Source organism: Zalophus californianus, chromosome 4, assembly GCF_009762305.2.
Source record: "Zalophus californianus isolate mZalCal1 chromosome 4, mZalCal1.pri.v2, whole genome shotgun sequence".
Lineage (NCBI taxonomy): Eukaryota > Metazoa > Chordata > Mammalia > Carnivora > Otariidae > Zalophus > Zalophus californianus.
The window spans coordinates 31,573,715-31,596,897 of NC_045598.1; the positions used below are offsets into that span (position 1 = coordinate 31,573,715).

The following is a 23,183-nucleotide window of genomic DNA, read 5'->3' on the forward strand; positions in this document are numbered from 1 at the left end:
TCAGCAGTGATTGGTACAGGGTACTCAGTAAGTGGTAGATATTATCAGTTTGTTTATACTTCTTCTAAAGCACTCATGTATTCCCATTATTCTCCTGCCTTTATCTTCACTATACCATAAATTCCTTGAGTCAGGGAGGAGGAGGGGAGGTAGGAGGAGGGAGATCTTTATGAATGACATTGAACAGGCACTAAGACATGTCTGCTGCATAAATAAAGGAAAGAAATGACAAATACTATGGAAAAAATTCTGGAAAGGAAATCTGGAGCCTTGGGCTCTAGTCACATGGTCCCAGTGATGGCACAGTGCCTGCCCAACTTATATTCACCTGGAAGAAGAGCTGCCCAGACCACAAACCCTATTGGTTTAGACCACTTGGCCCCTTCAGTTTCTAGACTTGAACAAATGGGGCCAGCACCAGAGCCAAGGGTTACCATTTCATATATTAGCTGGTGACCTTTAACTAATGGCCTACCATAATAATCCGAGACAGGCCAATTAGAGGCTCTCTTGAACCAAGGAACAGAAAGAAACTGACAGGTAGCAGAGGGAGTTGGAGTAGGGAGGTCAAAGACAAGTGAGCCTTGGCCAGTAGAGCCATGTGCACGCCAAGATAAGAGGGAGCAGAGACCAAGAAGAAGCAGAAGCCGATTAGTAGGTAGAGGCAAAAGGAGCAGGCCTGTGCAGAGATGGGGGAGGGTGTCAGGAGAGGGAGAATGAATAGAACAGTGAGTCCTAGAGCTGCCTTGTTCCTGCTGGCATTTCAGTTCCAGTCCTTACAAGAAAATTCTTTATATTTGAGCTAGTTTGAGTTGATTTCTGTACCTTGCAGCCCAATGAGCCTGATTCTACTTGTTATCTTGGTCAATCTCTGCCCCTCTCAGCACCTCAGTTTGACTAGACCATCTCTATGGTCTTCTCCAGATCAATGTTTGCTTTGAACACCATGTAGAGAGAATGGATTTCAGGTTGTTGGTGACTGAGTTCAGTATTACAGAGTGCCATGACATCCTGGCTCCCAAAATAGCTTGGTAACTGGTTAACGAGCCTGTGGAAGGATCCAACACACATCTGACTTTCAACCTGAGTCCTGCTGATACAGTCAGCCTCCACACCGCCCTCCCCGCCCCGCCACGGTCTATTGCATCCTTTGTTGGATCATAAAGGAACTGAGAAACCAGGGCTGGTGTTTCTCCAGTATCTTTGGCTGCTAAATGCCCTACCTACCCCCTTAACACTTTCCTGGACCCACTTCAGCATTTCAGAGGAGTCCAGTGCCAGGTCTGCTCCAAAGAAAGTGCCACTCCAGGAAGATGTTGAACAAAGAAAGTTTCCTTCTTTGGTATTAAGATTTCCTGCCTTCCAGCTGTTTGGCTGTCAGCCTGGGCCCTGCCTCCATCTTTCTAAGCTAACAACTATGTTGATAATAATACTTCCTTGCTTTTGTAGGGTGCTTTGTACTTTTCAGAGCATTTTCATGCTTGTCGTTGATAATCCCAGAAACCTAGGGAGGATAGGCAAGAAGGGCAGTGTAATACCTATCTCCCATCCCATCCACCCCCTTAAAATTATTTATTTTAAAAGAACTTAAAATAGATGAAAATATTGAGACCGATCTTGATTAAGTGACTTGCCCAAGATCACAGAGCAGGTAGATGGCTGAGCTGGATCTAGAAAGTTCCCAATTGTGGATCACACTTAAGCAGGACTTGCCTAACACTGCCTTGCAAAACACTGCTGGCCATGGCAAAGCACCCCTGAGAAAAGTGGTGTTCTTGGCACTGCTGCCCTTTGGGGCCTCCAGGGATCATTCACAATCTTACCCCTCCAGTCTCTATGGAGACTTGGCTACCCCATGGTGGCTTGGGTAGTACCAGGAGCCCATAAAAGGTTAGCTGTAAGCATTTAGTAGCAGTGCTTTATATACTGGCAAAAATGAATGCTAGTGGAAGAGTCCGTTTTCTTGGTTTGGTTACAGAGCACTCTATGGAGGGTAAGACAGGAAAGGTTGAGAACCATAGGTCTACCCTTCTACCAGCACCTCTGAAAAAGAGGAAGCAGAGGTAATCATTCCTGCCCATCCTCCCTTCCTAAACTCTACTCTGCAGCAAGGATACCTTGTCTTGGCCCCTCTGTTTCGGGCCCCTTGCCAACTGCATTCATTGCTGCACTCCCACCTGGTCAAGATGAGCCTCTCTCTCCCAATTGCAACATGGACTCGAGTTGTTCTAGGAGACAGCAGTAAGTTCTAATCATTAGGGGTAAGTAAGGAAGCAATGGGAGTAGGAAGCTTCATCTGGGCTTTCTCCAGGGTCTGCCCTTGCTCCTTCCTCAGTGTCCCCTGCAGAACATAGTGTGCTTTTCTTGTGGCAGTCACCCAGCCTGGCAACTCCAAACAACAGAACTGGGAAATTAGTCAAGGAAGTTGGCCTATCCCATGGCCTGGATGACAATATGTCAGCTGAGGTAAAGACAAGAAACCAGAAAATGTGCTTGGAAACCTGTTGGCCTGAAGGAGCAGAAGGGTAAGGTGAGGCAGACTAGAGATTTTTTTTTTAAGGATTTTATTTCTTTATTTGACAGAGAGAGAGAGAGCGAGAGCAGGAACACAAGCAGGGGGAATGGGAGAGGGAGAAGCTGGCTTCCCGCTGAGCAGCGAGCCCGATGCAGGGCTTGATCCCAGGACCCTGGGATCGTGACCTGAGCCAAAGGCAGACACTTAATGACTGAGCCACCCAGGTGCCCCCAGACTAGAGATTAATACCTTCAGGAAGCTTCTACCACCCCTAGGTTCGGATGATCAAATGGAAGGGTGTTACGGGGTCCAGAAGTACACTTGCTGCTGACACTATGGGAGCTTAGATTTTTTTCTTTTTTTCTTTAAAGATTTATTTATTTGAGAGAAGAGAGAGAACGAACCAAGCAGGGGGAGGAGCAGACAGAGAGGGAGAATCAGACACTCCACTGAGCAGGGAGCTCGATTCGGGACTCAATCCCAGGATCCTGAGATCATGACCTGAGCCAAAGGCAGACGCTTAACCCACTGAGCCACCCAGGTGCCCCAGGAGCTCAGTTTTTGAAATGATGCTGCTGGCAGAACTGCCAGAGGTCCCTGGAGCCTGCAGGTACCCACTGCGGCCCCTCCAGTGCCACCAATCCTGCTGGAGCCTGTGGGCAGTAACCCACCACTGCTGGAAACGCTGAATGTCCCTGAGCCCATCACCACCAGCTGTTGCCAGAGTCTCCAGTGGATGCAGAGAGAAAATGATTTTGCCTGTCCTGTTGCTGTGCCATCTCCAGCTTGCAATTTCTCACCTGTGCTTCCCATTCACCGAATCTGACAAGAAGCCAGCTGGCAAAGGAAGTCTGGGAAATGACCAGCATAAATGCTACTGAAACTTACCGCTCATTTTGGCCCGTTAGAGGCCATATGTATTAGACATTAGTTGATTACCTCATTACTTTCCAGGATCTGTTGTTTCTAGGAAGCCAACTCCATGGGAGTAGAGCAGGGCTGAGATGGTCAATGGTGAGAATGATTGGTTCAGGATGGACATATGAATCAGCCAGTCCAATCAGAGGGAATCTCAGGATTTTTGCTGAGAAGGTTGGTACACGGACAGTCTCTTCCTTGCTAACCATGAATGAGGAAGCAGGTGGGCCTTGGGAGATGTTGGCAGTCATCTTGGGGTAATAGGGGAGCAGAAACCAGGCTGAAAGAGTAGCCCTGATGACTAGGAGATTAATTTGGGGGCACATATGTAACCCACATATTGTGTTCACTACTTAGGAAGCTCTGGCATAGTTGATTAGTCTCATGCCCTTTACAGTGCCTATTATCAACCACAAAGCAAGACCAATTTATGAGTATCATGGAAAAATCTGGAAGAGAAAGAAAGTTCTAGGAATCAGCCACTTTTCTCACGGTCACATCGTGGACCAGTGGCTTTTGAACATTTTTTATTGTACCCTCAATAAGAAATCCATTGTACAGTGTGACCAGTACACACGTAGCTGTATAAATAACTTAAGTTTCACAACAGTTTCTATGGTATTTACCCTGCAAAGTGCAATCAATTCAAATTTTCAATTCAATTCTATTCTATTTTTGTAAAAGATTTTATTTATTGGGCAACCCTGTTGGGACCCCCTCACTCTTGAGAGCCTTTTCTGTATCTTCACTTAATAAACGTCTATTGCTTTACTCTCTCTCTCTCTCTCTCTCTCTATATATATATATATATATTTTATTTGAGAGAGAGAGAGAGGGAGAGAGGGCACAAGCAGGCAGAGGGGCAGAGGGAGAGGGAGATACAGACTCACTGCTGAGCAAGGAGCCCGACACAGGCTGAATCCCAGGACCCTGAGATCATGACCTGACCTGAAGAGCAGATGCTTAACCGATTAAGCCACCCAGGCTCCCCTCTATTCCATTTTTAAATAAAGCTGGTCACAAACTTCTAAATGATTTCATGACCTATTAATGGGTTATGACCTGCAATCTGAAAAACATTGCCCTATACCATGCCATCATTAATTGCTGTAAAATTTAACTCTTGATTTTAAGCATCCTAACCTTTACTAACTTTCCTGCTTTTGTACGCATATTCCCTGTCTTCCTTTGCTATGAAGGAAAGTCACAGTGTCCCACGTCTCAGAGGCCAGCCTCTCCCCAGCCTGAGGTAAGGACACCAAGAACTTACCTCCGTAGATACTCTTTTGCATTGCCGATTTCTGCCTGTCTACTGGAATGTTCAGTTTGTAAAATTGCTCGAGTCTCTCTTCTTAAAATCAAAACCAAACCAATAAATAAAAAGCTCCCTTTGACCTCATTTCAACTGCCACTTCTTTCAGTCAACCCAGCATAGATATGGTTGGATGGGATAGGGTGGCCTAGAGGTAAACTCAGTAGAAGGGATGAGGACCCTGTCAAGAAGGCAAGTAGTGGGTGTGGAAGGGAGAAAAAAAGCATCGCAACTTACATGAACAGATGGAAATCAGAAGTGAATTTTGACCCAAGAAGTGCCTTCCTTACACTCCTCTTTTGAGAATCCTACTCCCTGGCTCCATTTTTGGTAGAGCCTAGAGTCTGGTCTTATAAGCTCAGGTTCAATGCCAGCTCTGCCATTTCTAAGCTGGCTAATTTCGGATAAATTACATCTCTAAGTTTTCTCGTCTGTAAAATTAGTCTAATAAAACCTACCTTATCAAGTTGGCTTAAGGACTAAATGAGATCAACATATTTTAGCTCTTATTGTTATTAAGGCCTTCTCCCATCCTTATATAAAACCTTACCTCCTCCACCCACTAATAATAATTACCACAGTGACACTTGTTGAGCAATTCCTCTGTGCCAGGCAATATGCTAAGGACCTTACCAATAATTTCCAAGCCAAGAAGGATTCCCTGGCACCTTCTTACTGCAGTTTTCTCTCTCTGATAATGCAACTAACAGAGTGTCCTCTATGCATCAGGGAGGGGAGTGAACTGGCTTACTTGCCTTCATTCATCCTATAGATGTTAGTTAAGCACCAACTATGGTGCCAGGAACTTACTAGGTGTTGGCGATACCAAGATGAGCAAGGCCCTGAACCTTGAAGGACTCACAGTCTAGTCACACAGTAAGTGTTGTGTAACGAGGGGATGTATATGAGATGTTCATGCCTTGTGGCTTCCTTGGTCTAGGCAATCCCATCTTTGGCTGCAGACCTGATGACTGATAGTGTTTGGTTTGTTTTTCTGGCTTGACTTTGGAGCCTTGTTTTCAGGACGTGCCTTTCGGTTCTCAGCTCCCCACAAGCCACCAGGATTAAGTGAAAACGTTTGTGTTCCTTATCTTTTTTTTTTAAAAGATTTTATTTGTTTATTTGATAGAGAGAGATAGCGAGAGCAGGAACACAAGCAGGGGGAGTGGGAGAGGGAGAAGCAGGCTCCCCACCGACCAAGGAGCCCGACGCGGGACTCGATCCCAGGACACTGGGATCATGACCTGAGCCGAAGGCAGACGCTTGATGACTGAGCCACCCAGGTGCCCTTGTGTTCCTTATCTCTCCCTGCCTGGGATCCCCCTCCAGAGGGAAGAAAAATAGCAGATGCACAAAAGGCAGGTACACTGCTGGTCTGGCTTTCACCCCATCACACTTTTAACACTTTTCTGTCTTAATCCACTCAGTCTCCTAATTGTCAAATTCAACTGACTCTTTGTGCCTTTGCAGATCTTTTGCCCCTTTCTCTTTTTCTGGCACCACATATAATTTACTGTTCTTTGTATCTTTCACCTCTACAGCTCAGAGGGGTTAAGTCACCTGTTCAATTTATACCACTAAGAAGTAGAGTTGGGACTTGAACCCAGAGTAGGCTGATTCCAAAGCATATGCTTTAGCTAACATTCCATACTGCCTTCCCAAGCAGACCAGTAGTCTAGATCTATGCTGTCCAATATGTAGTCATTAAATGCATATAGCTTATTTAAATTGAAATTAAAATAAAGTGAAATAAAAATTCAGTTTCTTAGTTGCACTACCTGTCTTCAAGTGCTAAACAGCTACCTGTGACTGGTGCCTACTATACTGAACAACATAAATATAAAACATTTCCAGGATGCCTGGGTGGCTCAGTCAGTTAAGTGTCCAACTCGTGATTTCAGCTCAGGTCATGATCTCAGGGTTGTGAGATCGAGCCCCACGTAGGGCTCTGAGCTCAGCAGGGAGTCTGCTTATGATTCTCTCTCTCCCTCTGCCCCTCCACCCACTCACACACTCTCTCTCTAAAATAAATAAATCTTTTTTTTAAATAAATAAATCTTTAAAAAAAATAAAACATTTCCATCATTGCAGAAAGTTCTATGGAATAGTGTTGGTTTAGAAAAAGTGTAGGGTAGCATTGTGTTAGATTGCATTCTGCCCCTGACTTCTCTTTCTCCTCTGTCCCCTTATTTATTCTCAGGGAGTGGGCAGCATTTCTTTCATCTGCCCAACTCTCTCCTCCCACTTTTCTGGGACATGTTATTCTGTCCCACACCTTGCTATCACACTGTTATCCACAGGGTCAGAGTGAATACAGCCATGTTTATACATGACCCTGCATCACTCTCCACAATGTTGATTGCTTCAGGGGTGGACATTTGGCCAAAGCTAGCCCAAGCAGTAGCTCTTCTCCCAGAAATTTGAAATGGAACCTAAAAGTCTAGTTGCCTGGCTGATCTCTTGAATGGAGGTGACTTGGGATCCACTGGTGACCATGTTTTGATCTGGATTGGGAAAACTGGTCTTCAGAGAGATCAAGAAATGACAAAACAGTTACACATATTGGGGAGAGTTGGATCTAGCAGCTCAAAGAAAGTTCACAGACCTCTGCCTTCCTTTGTGATGACTTCATGCTCAGGCAGGCTCTCTTCATGAAGCAGAAATGATGGCCACCCCCAGATCCATATGGCTCAAGACCTCCAGAAGAAAAGTCCTGTCTTTCCTGGATCTATATTTCACATCTTCCAGAGGGCTTTGCTTAGCTTAGGTTGGGTCATGTGCTCATCCGTGAAACTGTGACCTGTCTTAGCAAGGGTTCCTAGAAAACAAAGTCTGAAGGAGGGATTAAGTGCTAAAGGTTTTTGTGGGATGCAAATTTCTAGGGCAGTGAGAATGAAGGGATAGGGGAAGCAGGAAAAGATGGAAAGCAATGCAAGGAAATGTTTGCTACTTCTTCACGACGAGCTGTGAAGAGACACACCTAGTCTCTTGAGAGGTCCACCCACTTGGCCATGCGGAATGTCTCTAGATAGGTTGCAGAGAGAAATTATACCTTGAAACAGTCCATTAGAGTAAGGAAAAGAGACTGGATTGTTCTATCCTGCTGCTTCCTGTCTCCTGTCTCCCATTGATTACTTTGCCCTATGGGTAGTTAAATCTCCTGTACTTCTAGGTTGCTTCATTGGCCCCTTCAGCAGCTGCTCAGGAAGCCAGAGCTCAAGTTCTCTGAGGAGGTGTGTCATCAGGGTCTGAAAGCTGCAGAAGCCTTAGAATCCACATTTGCAATTAGTTGGCCTCAGGCAGAACTGTAAGGCATCACTCAGAGTTGGTCAGCCATGCCTGTGGGTGAGGTGGACCAAATAACTAATGGTCTGAGAGTGAAATGACACTGAGACACTGTGAGGAAGCATTGGGCCAAGATGTGGGGATCATTATGATCAGTCAGACTGGGTCATATGCCTACCCCTACAGCTGACGGGATATGGAAGATATGCTGTGGATGGAAATATCCCTTCCTCCTTTCCCTCATGCCAGTTCAGATCCTCAGAAAATCAGATACCAAGACAGGATTAAATGCAAGGAATTTATTATGAAAAACACCTGTGAGAGAAAATGGGGTAGGAGCTGAGAGACCAAGGACCATCAGACAATGATGCTGCTCTGACCCTAAGGGAAGGAGAGAGAAGGAAGGAGTTCTAGGTGGAAGGGTCTTAGACTGCAGTGTAGTTCTAAGGAAAGTTTGGCAAGGCAACACTGAGGGCCCTTGAGCCAAAGTGGCCCATCAGAAGAGCATCATTTATTCTGAAAAAAGCCTGTCCTAAAATTCCTGCAGGGCTGTCTATTGGCCAGGACCAGCCTGGGGGAGGGGAGGCCTGAGAGTAAGGGGTGATGGATTTCAGAGCTCAGCACTTGGGCTGCTGATGAATTACACTTCTCCCAATTGGAGATCTGAAAAGTGCATTCTCAAGGCCACATACCTTCTTAGCCCAGCACTACATGCAGATGAAGAAGGATGGTTTTACAATCTAAAGGAAGAAGAAAAAAAAGTAGAGTGCCACTACCAGTTGAAGGGGCAAAGGTGTTGAGCAGGCAAGACAACAATGTCCACCTCACAGCTTACAATGTCTCATTTGTAATCCAACTCTACACGTTCCAACCTGAACTCATGACTTCTCCATGCTCTAGAAAAGTCCTGAAGTCTTCATCTGGAGACTACCATCCTCCCAACTGTGAAATAGGAAAGTCATATTAAACACCTCTTGATCTCCTCTCCCCCTGCCCCTGAAATAGCCAACCAAAATAGTCAAGTCCTTCCAATCCTACTGTGGCAATATCACCTCTGCAGTTGTCCCTCTTCCCTCCATTCTCATTGCTGATGTGTTCAGGAGCTCATTGCATCTTGCCTGAACTACTATGGAAGTCTCCAGTGGTCCTTTTGCAATCCCATTCCATCTTATCATCTCTGCCAGATTGTCTTTAACTACAGTTTTCACCACGTCAATCCTTTTGTAAAAACTTCTGTCACTCGGAATGTCAAATGGTATAGCCATGGTAGGAAACAGTATGGCGGTTCCTCAAAAAATTAAACATAGAATTACCATATGATCCAGCAATTTCACTTCTCGGTATATACCCCAAAGAATTGAAAGCAGGGACTCAGATATTTGTACACCAATATTCATAGCCAGCATTATTCACAGTACCCAAAGGATGGAAAAAACCCAAATGTCCACTGATGGATAAATGGATAAACAAAATGTGCTATATACACATAATGAAATACTAGTATTCAGCCCTAAAAAGAAATGAAACTTTGGTACGACATGGATGAACCTTGAATATATTATGCTAAGTGAAATAAGCCAGACACAAAAGGACAAATATTGAATGATTCCACTTATATGAGATACCTAGAATAGTTAAATTTCAAAGAGACAGAAAACAGAACAGTTGTTACCAGGAGCTGGGGGAAGGGAGGATGGAGAATTATTGTTTAATGAGTATAGTTTCAGCAGAGGACCATGAAACAGTTCTGGAGATGGAGAGTGCTGATATTTACACAACAATGTGAATGTACTTAATGCCAATGAACTATATACTCAAAAATGGCTAAAGCGGTAAAACAAGCAAAACCAAAAAACTTCCATACTAACTCCCCTTAGCAGAAAATAAAACCCATGAGCCTTAATCTGACCATATATAACTATCCAGATGATTCTTCTTCCTTTTCCTGTTACTCTATATTTCAATTAATCTCTTGCTTTCTATATTTGCTCTATTGGCTACCTACACATGGCATGCTCTTTCCCTTGTTCTCATTTTCTCAAGACCCAAAGGTCACATCCATGCCAATCTTTCTCCTCCCACTATTCCATACTAAGTGGAAGTAATTGCTCTCCTTTCTGAACTCCCACAGCTTGTGAATTATGTCTGTCTTTAACATTTACTGCTTTTCTTTTAGATCAAAGAAAGTACAAAATGAGATAGAGAGGTGTAGCTGAGGGTAGTCTAGTCGGCCCTCTAGACGGGTCCCTCTACTAGAGTGCTATAACCTTAAGCAATTTACCAACATCCCAGAACTGGTCTTTAGCCTTGCAAATTGAGAAGCCTAATTTTATTTTATTTTATTTTTTTAAAGATTTTATTTATTTGAGAGAGAGAGAAAAACAGCATGAGAGGGGAGAGGGTCAGAGGGAGAAGCAGGCTCCCCGCCGAGCTGGGAGCCCGATGTGGGACTCGATCCCAGGACTCCGGGATCATGACCTGAGCCGAAGGCAGTCCGCTTAACCAACTGAGCCACCCAGGCACCTGAGAAGCCTAATTTTAATAGTAAACAGAGTGGAACCATCTCCCAGGGTGGCTCTTGTATCCATTAAGTTCACAGAAACTGATGGTTATATAAGCCAGAATCAACAGGCTGATGTACAGTGAAAAATGTAATTATCAAAAGAACTGGGATCCTCTAGGTGGCAGATCACTAAATTCTGTCCCCACCAGGGAAGCACGTTGATCTTTTTTTTTTTTTTAAAGATTTTATTTATTTAATTGACGGAGAGAGACACAGCGAGAGAGGGAACACAAGCAGGGGGGAGTGGTAGAGGGAGAAGCAGGCTTCCCGCGGAGCAGGGAGCCCAATGCGGGGCTGGATCCCAGGACCCTGGGATCATGACCTGAGCCGAAGGCAGACGCTTAATGACTGAGCCACCCAGGTGCCCCGGAAGCACATTGATCTTAAGAAGCATTTCTCAGCTGAGGCAGCCTGAGATATTCTCACCCACTGTAGGGATGACATGGACAAGGAAATACTAATGCTCAGGTCATTTTGACTGGGGCAGGACTTAGAAGGGCAATACCAATCTAATGCTTGCCTCTGTGACTGCCCTGTTTTGGGTTGTCAGTGGCTGATTAAGCCCTTTGGTTCACAGAATCTCTCTCCAAATAAGATACAGAATGACTGGTTGGTAAGACTGATTAGGCATCCGTTTATTAAATTACAATCACATCTGCCTTCTTGAGATTTCTCTTGTATGCCTGGACCAGAGTTTGGTTTGTTTTTTGATCATGTTTGTAGATAAACTCTAGGCTTACCACCACGGATAGCTGATTCTAAGGTTGCACTAGTCAGCTTACACTAGCTAGGTTATGCGGCATTAACAAACAACTAAACGAATTTCAGTGGCTTACAATAACAAAGGTTTATTTCTTACTCACCTCACGTTACATGTCATGTACATCAGCTGTGGCTTTGCACAACTTTATTCTGGGACCAAAGCTGGAGAAGCAGTTCTGTTTGGGACATGCTGCTCTCATGGCAGATGAAAAATAATATGGTGGAATCATTAGATGGCCCATACATTTCTGCTCAGAAGTGGCTCATGCCATTTCTACTCACATTTCATTGACCAAAACAATGCCAAGCTTGATGACATTAGGGTGAGAAGTATAATCTCCTAGGGACAGACTAGATAGGCAGGGATTTAGAAAGGCAGGGGCAGAGAATATTGGTAATAGTCTATAACAAGGACTAATGTTCAGTCTGTGTGTACCAGTATGACTGGCACGTTATAATATTAACTATTGAAGTATTGAAATAGCTTCATACTGGCTGATAAATATCTGCTATCCCAAGCTTCCTGACAACTCCCCTCCCCTGGGAGCCCTTGGGACCTACTCTTCACGCCTTAGCAACTAAAGAGTTAATACCTAGCGCAGAAAGATATATCCACAACTTCATGGACTTCAAATCGGCTAGATAAATGCTTCAGCACTACTTGTTAAATATGTTTATGATCACCTTTGGCTGATTTTCTCTATGTAAATTCTTATTAGTTTAATTCTGAGGGCAATCTGATTTCCAGGCTCTTAGAGGGAAACTGACTGCAGCCCCTATGTGCTGTCGATACTTAATTATAACAGTAATATCTAATAATACTAATTCATGCTGATTCCTACACATTTTTACATCTTTTGTAAAAAAACATATGCAATAATTAACTCAGTATTTTAGAGAGACTCACTTAGCTTTTTCCCATTAGCTAAGCTCATCTTTCTACTATTTTAACATACTATTTGTGTCTCTGTTTTGAATTTTTTATGGCATTTCTCATGTCTGAAAATGTCATAATTATCACTAACTTCTTTGACACTTCTGCAATTTCCAAGGCACTCTCCTTTACACTATTTCATTCAATGTCCCCAACACTCCCAGGAGGTAGGAATTAGATCATTTTACAGATGAAGAAATCAAGACTCAGTGAAGTCAGGTGTCTTATAGCTAGTTAGGTTTTGTTCATTCATTCATCAAATATTTATTGAGTGCCTGAAGTGAGATTTATTCAGGCTGGATTTGGAAACAGTTATCCTGAATTCATGTTAAGGGCTATTCCAGTATTCTTAACACCTTTATCATCAGTCATACACTCAAAGGAAAGAAAGAATAATAGTGTTGATTATATTCTTGAAGATTCCTGCGACACAAGTCTCCAAAAAGCTCCAAGGTCATTTATAAAATTCAAGGTAACCACCAGCAAGAGCAGTTTCATCTCTCTCAGTGCTTACATCTAACCCATTGGCTCAGTGTAGATAATTCATTCACAGATTTTGGAGCTACTCAAATTGAGTTTTGACACTTGCGAGCTGTGGGACTTTGATCAAGTTACTTAACCCTTTTGAGCATCAGTTTTATCTGTAAAACAAACACTAATGCCTCGGGACCAACTAGTTGTAGAGATTAAAGAGATAAGGTATGAAAGAGATGTAATGCTCATGGGGTTTTCAATTGTCTTAATGGAAGTTTTTCAAATGAGAAAAGCAGTGTCTATGTCGACGTAAGGTTACACGCTAATAATTCTTGGGAGGTGCTGTTCTTTACTCCGGAGTATATAATTTTACAGTTTTGGTGTAAATCCCCTTTTACGGTACCGGTAACTATCTTCTTTAGGGGCGCACGTAATCTAGCAATCCCATGTCGTCCTTCGTACCCCAGCTTTCTTTCCTCCCAAATTAAAAAAAACCCCAAAACACAAAAAACCCTATTTCTTAACATTCAAGTGTGCGCACCACATCAAAGGCCCACAAGCGTAGAACGCCCTGTGGAGGTCACCAGGCAACGCCTCCGGATCCTCTAGAAAGGGGTGGGGTCAGAAGGCTCTCTGATCTCATTCCTCCTCCCCAGGTTGTCGCCCCTTCTTAATTCTCGCGAGACTTCAAACAACTCAGCTTCTGCGCATTACAAGACACAGGGAGTCAAGGCGCCAAGGGAGGGGGAGGGGAAGGGGGGAGACGGTGCAAACGGCGTAGCCGCCATCTTGTTTGTGCCCCCGTTTTGCGCGCGCTCCGTTCTCCGTGACGCACGCTTCCCCCTCCCCTCCGCCGTGCCCAGGCCTCTGCATTGCCCGACTCCGCAGGAGCGCGCAGGCGGCTCCTGCTTTTCCCTGGACTCCTGAGCGGAGGCGTGTGAGTGTGCGGGAGCGTCTGTGGGAGGGAGGGTGAGAGGCGAGCGGCGGCGGCGGCGGGGGGAGGGGCAGCGCTTCCCGCCTTCGGCGGAGACCTCACTTCCCTCTCGCGGCCGCTGCTGTAGTTCGGTCCGGCCTGCCCGCCGCCATGTTGTGTTCTCGCCGGGCCCGCCGCTGTCGCCGCTGTCGCGCTCCTGGGGTCCGTGCGCCTCGTCGGCCCGGCCCGCGGGCTTTCTCCCATTGGCGGAAGGCGACTGCGGGGGGGCTCGCTCGTGATTGGTCGGTGGCGGGGAGGCCGCGGACCTGGCACCTTATTGGTCGCGCTGGCTCCGGCCTGGGGGGTGATGAAGGAATCGGAGGCTGCAGGGATGCGCGCGTCTGCGGCCTGGGGCAGCAGGGTGGTGACCCCCTTCGGTGCAGGCGTCGGGTGGAGGCTGGGGGCGAGCCTAGAGACCTTAAGGGGGAAGACAGGGTTATGGCCTGGCAGGTACTTCGAGGATAGCCTGTGCACGGTCCGGAGTGGTGACACTCCTAACTCCAGAGGTACTCTCCGTGGAACATGCGTGGCCTAGTATAAGGGCGTACAAGCCCCAAGGGTGCCAGGCTTGGAAACCCTGAAACCTGAGTTAGGGGCTGAGAGGGTCTTCGAGAGCCAAGAGAGCTAGACTTGGAGGGTCTTTTTGTTTTGTTTTGTTTTTGCTTTTTATCCAGCATAGTTAACATACAGTGTTACTTTAGTTTCAGGTGTACATTGTAGTGACTCAACAATTCCATACATCACCTAGTGCTCATCCCGACAAGTGTATTCCTTAAGTCCCACACCTATTTCAGCCATCGTCTGACCTGCCTCCACTCTGATAACCATCAGTTTGTTTTCTATAGTTAAGATAGAGTTTAACACAGTTTGTGAGTGACCTCGATGTCCACGGATGCCTGGTCTGAGGGCATGGTATAGGAGGAAGGGCCACCAGGGCGTTAGGGACCTATCTAAGCGATAGGATCAGATCGGGATTTTGCTGGAGAGTGCCAGCATTGAAACCGAGGTTTCAGATACCAGATCTGGGATGTAATATCAGGGGAAAATAAACAGAACTAGCCTGAGAGAGGGATCCTATTGGACCAGCGTGCTGGGTCCTAGAAACTGAATGCCAAGCCTAAGAGGCATCGCATTAAGCAGTGACACATCTATAGGAATGAGGAAGTGTGAAGTATTTGGGGGAATATTTTCAGACTTGGGAATTATAGTAAGGGCAATTATAGATTATTGGGTCTCAGGACCATGCAGCTAATTTTGAGATGTATATGAAGTTTTCCTGCATTAGGAAGGAAACATGTCAGGGCTGAATTTCTAAAGCTATGTTTGCTAGCAGATATTAGATACTTGGCATTTATTTGTTGAATAGATATTGTCACATTCCTCTTTAGTAGAAGAGAGCTTAACAGAGATCCTGGACCTGGCTTATTTGTTTTCTTTTATATATGCCTAAAAAGTACACCCACCTCATGTGCACTTAATTTTTTTTTTTTTTAATAAGCAGCTTGGAAGGAGAATAAACTAGTGCATAGTTTCTTGCATCTTGTCATGAGTTACAGAACTTGTCAACACTTTCTGGTTTGTATTTCAGAAAACTTTTGTTCTAGTCAAGAGTTGTTAGAGTCAGCTTGAGGGTATTTTATCACTTTCCATTTTATTGTAATGAATTGTTCTACATTTGCTCTTCCCAAGGTTTGGGGATCGTGGAAACATATTTGTGTTAAACCTCTGTGTTTCCTAATTTGTTTTTCCTTGTCTATGTTATGTGGTCCTTTCTAGCTTTAGGTAGGTGTTGTACATCTGTTTTCATACCAATTTCAAGAAACTTCTCTGGTTTTCGAATTTGGTCAGTTTTATGTGAATGCAACAAAATTTTCAAAAGGGAAAGTAGTAGAGGAAGGGAATTGACATTTTGGGGCACATTTACTGTTAGGTAGGCATTATCATTCCCATATTGGAGATGAGAAAATTGAGGATCACAGAGGTTATGTAGCTTGTCCAGTGTCACTCAGTGGTTGAACTGGAATTCAAATCCAAGTTGTCTGATGCCAAAGCCTGTAGTTTTACTGCTATATCATGCTATCAGTATAAACCTGACTAGTCAAACTGCCAGATAGTGTTACACATTTCAAAGTGGGTCATTTTTCTTTGATTGCTGGGTGTTAGGAATGTATTGAGTGGGGAGAATATAATTAACAAGAATTTGTTGTACTGTTTCAAAGATTCAGACCACAGAATAGGAACCATATAGAATATAGGTTCTTCAACTAGGTTTTAAATCATAGCTCTTGTTTATTGTGTAGAGAAAGATTTACAAAGTAAACTGTTGGAGTTTTTCTGAAGTCAGGTAGATAATAGGGAAAAACATGTACAGAAAGTTTAAGAATCTCATTCTTTAAAATCAGACTTAAGAAAATTGATGACGTAGTCTCTCTATATGGAAGTGATTAATGCCAAGGAGTGAGGAACTACCAAGTGTATAAAGAACTCATTTGGGAGCTTTTTCAAATATCATTACTTCTTTAAGATGTTTGTCTCCAAACACTGTGACCTGTCCAGAAGCTTAGTGCCTTCTTCAAACCATGGGATAGTGAATCTAGTATATGCTTATCCTAAATGATGTGTAAAATTGAAACTGGATACAAAAAATTATTTGCGGTTCTAGTATTTGCATGGAAATCTTTAAATAACTCAGGTTTCGAGGGGAGACCAGTGAATTGGAAGTCTGAGTTGCTTTGACTTGATACAATTAGGTGAAGGTCTCCTTTTTATTTGCAATTAACATTGCAATGTGGAAGATAGAGTCAAAAGAACAAGGGGAAATAGGACTTGCCATGCATTTTGTACATTGGTCATCTAACCTTTGTTTGACTCAATCATTAAGTTAGCAGAATATGAGGAGTGTTATGGCATCCATAATTTAGTTTCTTTTTTAGTAAATCTAGACAAGGTTGCAAAAACAAGCGTGCACATACTTGCTTTTTATTCAGCAAACATTTCTTAACTATCTGTTCTTCAACACCAGTGATCACCTTCATTCCTATTAGCTCCTTACACCCATGGCCAGTTGCTGGGCCTTGTTATCATCTGGAATTGACCACCCTGGAAATCTTGAACTCCCAGGAGGTCTGAATAGTTCTGAGTTTATGTTAAAAACTTGAGAACATCAACTTTGCCTTCTAAGTAGACTCATACTAATGTTTAGTATTTAACAGACTGTCCATGCTTTGTTCTCTAAATCCTTATAACAATTCTCTTACCTCATTTATGCGTACATATTTTCCGTTTGGTCAAAATTGATTTATTATACTAGAAAAGATACAGGGTTTCTTATGCCCACTTAAAGAGAAGTAGAGGCAAAGTGAAATGCGGGGTCGGTACTAGTTGTCTTTTTGAGACAACTTTGAAATTCACATCTCTTTTAGTTCAGAGATGCTGAACCACTAAAAATCTATGAATCAAACTCAGGAATGATATTATAGTTACTACTTTTTATTGAGTGATTACATTGTACCAGCTAGGGTATAAATGTATTATGCATATTATCTGCCACTCTGTGTGGTAGAGCCGATCCTATTACCACCTGCATTTTTAGGTGTGAAAAAACTGAAGAGTTAAGTAATTTGCTCAAGGTCACATAAGGTGACAGAGCCCAGATTCAAGCATAGGTCCATAACTCTTTTTTTTTTTTTTTAGATTTTATTTATATATTTGAGAGACAGAGCGTGAGAGAGAGAGAGCGCACAAGCAGGGAGAGCATCAGAGGGAGAGGGAGAAGCAGGCTCCCTGCAGCAGGGAGCCGGTTGCGGGTCTTGATCCCAGGACCCTGAGACCATGACCTGAACCGAAGGCAGATGCTTAACCAGTGCAGCCACCTGGGCACCCCTATAACTCTTAATTCTTACAAAATTTGTGGAACCCTTACTCTTAAATACTGGGTTCTTTTTTTCTTGAGAGAGTGAATGTGTGAGGGGGGATAGGGGAAGGGAGAGGGAGAGAGAATTTTTTTAAGATTTTATTCATTTAGAGAGAGAGCGTGGGGGGAGTAGAGGGAGAAGGAGAGAGAATCTCAAGCAGACTCCACACTGAGTGTAGAGCTGACATGAGGCTCAGTCCCATGACCCTGAGATCACGACCAGAACCAACATCAAGAGTCAGATGCTCAAAGAGAGAGAAGGAATCTTAGGTAGACTCCATGCTCAGCATGGAGCCCAGTATGAGGCTCAGTCTCACCACCCTGAGATCATGTCTTGAATTGAAATCAAGAGTTGGACATTAGACTGAGCCACCCAGGTGCCCCAAACACTGTTTTCTTGACACCATAAAATATTAGGAGAAAAGAAAAATTCTTGCATCTTAGATCAGGAAGTGGCTTTTGATTTCTCTCAGGCAAGTGCTTTGTACTGAGGCCCTTAAGAGTGTGATGACCTTGACAAGGTCACTTGGCTATGCAAAGGGAAAGCCAGGTCTAACTTAGATTACTGGATTCCCGGTCCAGTGCTCATTCCACTGGGCAGCATTGCCTCTTCTGTGGAAACATTGACTTGATGATGGAGATGACCCTAAGGCACCTTTTATATTTTGACAAGTTTGCCTCATTCATAGGAGGGAGAATAGCAGAGGACATTATTAAGGTCACAAATGACCTTCTTGAGGTTCATTCCAACCTCAGGCATACAACCTAGGAGGAACATTCCTTAGCCAGCAAGTTGTTCTTTTCCATTCAGTTTCGTATGCTCAAAGCAGACTGATTGTGAGTTATCTGATGTCTTCCAGTCTCTCTTTTCATTTTGTTTATTCAGTTTTTCATGCATGTGCTGTGACTAGTTAGGAAGTCTACAAGGTCATTTTAGTATTTTCCCAGAGACTAAAAGCACCTAACATAATTTAAGTAGATTAATTGTTGGAGGAAATGGATTTAAAATACTTTGGCCAGAAAGTGCTGTTGGGAGGGGGTAGTGTGGTAGTATAGTTGCTGACGCTGGAGTTAGACCTGGGAAAGAATTCTTCTGCAATGCAGTTACCCTCTGTGTGAGCTGGGGGTCAGTTTCTCAACCTATCTGAGCCTTAGTTTCTTCTTATGTGAAGTATTGGTAATGACACGTATCTTATAGAGTAGTTAGGAAAAATGAATACAGTAGCATACAGTAGGTGCCTGTCACCAAGTGGACCTTAATAAATGAGAGGACACATCATTTTCTTTTTAGAACAGCATAAAATCTGTCCTTTCAGCCTGTTAGAGCTTCCCTGATGAGGAGGCCTTTTGTAATTATCTACTCTTTTATGTACGGTAAGATGTCTACATGGGGGAGCAACCACTTGGCATGAAAGAAATAACCTAATTTAGTTACGTTGTGGTTTAGGAGCTGGTTTACATTGGATCTATATTATTACTAGTCTGTATTTATGAATGTATGAAGTAGTAGGATTATTTCAGGGTTAGGTTGTCTCCTGATTGCTCTGTTAATCCTCAGGTCCTGAGTGGTAATGATTTTGATGAGATGAGAACTTTTCCGTATTTGCCAGATAGCAATAATTATTATTATTTTTTTAAAGATTTTATTTGTTTATTTGACAGAGAGAGACACAGCAAGAGAGGGAACATAAGCAGGGGGAGTGGGAGAAGGAGAAGCAGGCTTCCCATTGAGCAGGGAGCCCGATGCGGGGCTCAATCCCAGGACCCTGGGACCATGACCTGAGCTGACGGCAGACGCTTAACGACTGAGCCACCCAGGCGTCCCCAGATAGCAATAATTATTGAAATCAGAACAACCAGTTTTATCCTTCAATCCAGAAAGAGATTTGCATTATAGTCATTTTAAAAAAGTTTTCTAATTGTAGAAATTGTCAGTTGAAGTAGAACTGTCAGTTTGGTTTCTAGTCACCTGGGTAACATTTTCTTTGAAGTAAGCAGGAAGACAACATTGTGGAATGGTTCAGGAAGAAATTCCTCTGCCTGCAGAAATTTTTGCCAGGTTGCAAAATTTGCTGCACCCTTCCCACACTTCTCCATGTTGTAGCAGTGATGTACCTGATAACAGTGAGGCAACATCTGTGCTCATTTTCAGCGTGGGAGTTGTATTTGCTATTTTGGTTTAAGTCTATTTGTTTGGGGGTGCCTGACTGGCTCAGTTGGTGGAGTGTGTGACTCTTGAACTTCGGGTTTGTGCGTTCGAGCCCCACGTTGAGTGTGGAGATTGCTTAAAAAGAAAACAAGTCCTTGTCTGCAGACAGATTACTTCTAAATTCAGTGTACTTTTATATAATGAGAGCTTTCTAATAGATAAACTTCAGATGCAGTTTAGAGAGAGGGACTAGGCTAACGTATACATTTGAATGTTTCCAGTAGAATAGGTTTAACTATAGGTTCAAATCTTCATGTCCAAGATATATAAAGTGTCTTATTTAGATGAATACTCTCCATTTAAAATCAACAATATATTGTTAGATCAGATTCAAGAATTAATCTTTTTTAAAAAATTTTTTATTTTTTAAAGATTTTATTTATTTGACAGAAATCACAAGCACGGGGAGTGGCAGGCAGAGACAGAGAGAGAAGCAGGCTCTCCACGGAGCAGGGGGAACCCAATGTGGGACTCGATCCCAGGACCCTGGGATCATGACCCAAGCCTAAGGCAGTTGCTTAACCAACTGAGCCACCCAGGCGCCCAAGAATTAATCTTAAATACATTCATGGGTATGAGCTATAAATAGTGATCTTGAGCAGTACTTCAATAAATACTTCAGTGACTCATAGGAAATGATTGTGGAGTATAGAATATTTTGTATGATGTCATGGACTTAAATCTATCAGAGTTACAAGCAGTCCCACCCATTCTCTGCAGTTTCGCTTTCTACGGTTTCAGTTACTGCGGTCAACCGTGGTCCAGAAGCAGATGATCCTTCTTCTGATTATTGTCAGAAGATAGTAGTAGCCTAACGCCGCATCACAGTGCCCCTCACTTCATGTCATTCCCCTCAGTTCATCTCATCACACAGGCCTTTTATCATCTCACATCATCACAAGAAGGGTGAGTGCAGAACAGTAAGAGATTTTGGGAGAGACACCACATTCACATAACAGTATATTATTGTAATTGTTTTATTTTATTTTTAAGATTTTATTTATTTATTTGACAGAGAGAGACACAGCGAGTGAGGGAACACAAGCAGGGGGAGTGGGAGAGGGAGAAGCAGGCTTCCCGCCGAGCAGGGAGCCTGATGCAGGGCTAGATCCCAGGACCCTGGGATCATGACCTGAGCCGAAGGCAGACGCTTAACGACTGAGCCACTCAGGCGCCCCTGTTGTTCTGTTTTATTATTAATTATTGTTGTTGATCTCTTTACTGTGCCTAATTTATAAATTAAACTTCCATCATAGATATGTACGTATTGGAAGAAACAGTGTATATAGGGTTCGGTACTATCTGCAGTTTCAGGCATCCACTGGGGGTGGGGTGGGGGCTGGAATGTATCTCCTGTAGATGGGGGGGACTACTGTACTGAAGGTTTTCACAGTTTCTGTTATTGTTAACCCTGCCCTCAGAAGCTGCACATTGTCCAGTGATCTATATGAAGTGAGATTCTTTGCCCAGTGTTAAGAAAACATATCCCCTCACTAGTGGCATGATCGTTCATATAAAAGAGGAAAGTGAAAGTACATGAAGTCTGCACAGTTGAACATCTTTGTCATTTTAACTGTCTCAAAAATTATTACTGTACCCTGAAGGGTAAGTAGCTTAGAATTTGCTCATCAGCTGACAAAGTTGTGGCCTTTTAAAAAGGCAAAGTGCACTTGGTTGGCGATAATTTGGGAGGCAGAGGATTGCTATTTATGGTGATATTTAATGTCATTTTCAGTAGGACTAAATTAAAAGGGAAATGCCATAATGTGTTTAAAACTCCAACCATTTTGGAAAGTGGTCAGAATAGAGTTGCCTGTAATCTTCATTCCACTAAAATCTGTAAGGCAGCTTAGAGCAGCATTTCTTAAGCTGTTTCATTGAACATTAGTTCTTATACAATGTAATAAATGTCCTGTGGAGTTGGAAAAAGGATCCTTGACAGAATGATGTCTAAAGTGAAATGCATTTCTTTACTGCAGAATTAGTATTCAGAGTGTGTGTGTTCATGTGCCTTATGACCCTTCAAGAGAGAGGATATATAATGCAGTGTTTCTTGAACTTATTTGGCTCTGGAACCCTGTTTGTGAGAACATCTAAAAAGCATTTCATGTTATGACTAGTGTGTAGTGGGGCCCAGTTGAACAGTTCTGGTATAGAGAGTTTATGAGTAAAAAATGAATTTTTTTGTATAGGACAGCTTGGCCAATAGTGGGAAAGGATTTGTCTGGGAACATACAACATATGTCTCCAAAATCACATAGACTCTTAGGGATGAATGTGATTTCAAAAGGTCATCTAACCCAGTTGCCAATGTCAGCGATAATACTAGTAGTTACCATTTTTTAGAGCACTTGCCGTTTATCAGTTACAGTGTTGTTATTCTACAGGTATTATTAACCACTGGTCTTTTTTTTTTTTTTTAAAGATTTTATTTATTTATTTGTCAGAGAGAGAGAGTGCACACAAGCAAGGGAAGCTGCAGGCAGAGGGAGAAGCAAGCTCCCCGCCGAGCAGAGAGCCTGATGTGGGACTTGATCCCAGGACCCTGGGATCATGACCTGAGCCGAAGGCAGCCGCTTAACCAACTGAGCCACTCTATTAACCACTGGTCTTAATGATTTTTTATCTTCTTAATATTCCCCATTCATCTGTTCAACATTTGCACTACCACATTTTCCAGTAACTAGATGACACAGGGTCTTGTTTTCCCTGCTATCTGTCTGGAGTTGTCATGCTCCCACCCTGTCTACTTCTCGATAATATACCCCAAATGATCTTTTAAAAGGGTAATTCTGATTGTGCCAGTCCCATGCATAAAGCTCTCAGTGGCTCACTGTTGTCTTCAAAATAAAGTTCTAGTATCTTAGTCTTGGCCAGCCCTTTTCACTTTTCTAGGTTAACTTCTAGCCTCTTGTCACTGGGCTCCTGCCATATCAAACTATAGCCATTCCAGGAATGTAATGCTTTCTGTCAGCTCCAGGACTTTGCACATGCAGTTTGCTTGTCTGTCTCAGTAGGTTCCTATTCTTCTTACAATTTTAAATCCCCCAAGAAGTTGTCTGACCAGCCTGAAACTTAGTTAGGCCCTGGGTTAGGGGATCTACTTATGTCTTGTACTATGCATTTGCTCCTGTTGGAACTCTTAACACACAGCACTATGATTGCCTATTTTAATTTTCCTTTTTGTTATTAAAGACTTTAGTCTCCTTGAGGACAGGACTGTTGTCTTGTTTAGGATCCCCAGGTCTTAGCATAATACCTAGCACAATACCTACACATAAGTATTTATTGAATGAATGACAGTATCCCTAATCCTTACAGCCTT

The 23,183-nt window shown here is 43.3% G+C and overlaps 1 protein-coding gene across 4 annotated transcripts in view; it reads left to right on the top strand.

The window, feature by feature from the left end:
* Nucleotides 1-12,065: 12,065 nt before the first annotated feature.
* The window catches only part of NFYC (nuclear transcription factor Y subunit gamma), a 75,412-nt gene continuing 64,294 nt past the window's right edge, over nt 12,066-23,183 (top strand). The window contains exon 1 of one of the 4 annotated variants that reach the window (XM_027613694.1): nt 12,066-13,700. The gene's annotated coding sequence lies outside the window, so the exon portion shown is untranslated. The remainder of the gene's footprint in view (nt 13,701-23,183) is intronic. The other 3 variants (XM_027613678.1, XM_027613710.1, XM_027613701.1) reach the window with 3 other exon arrangements.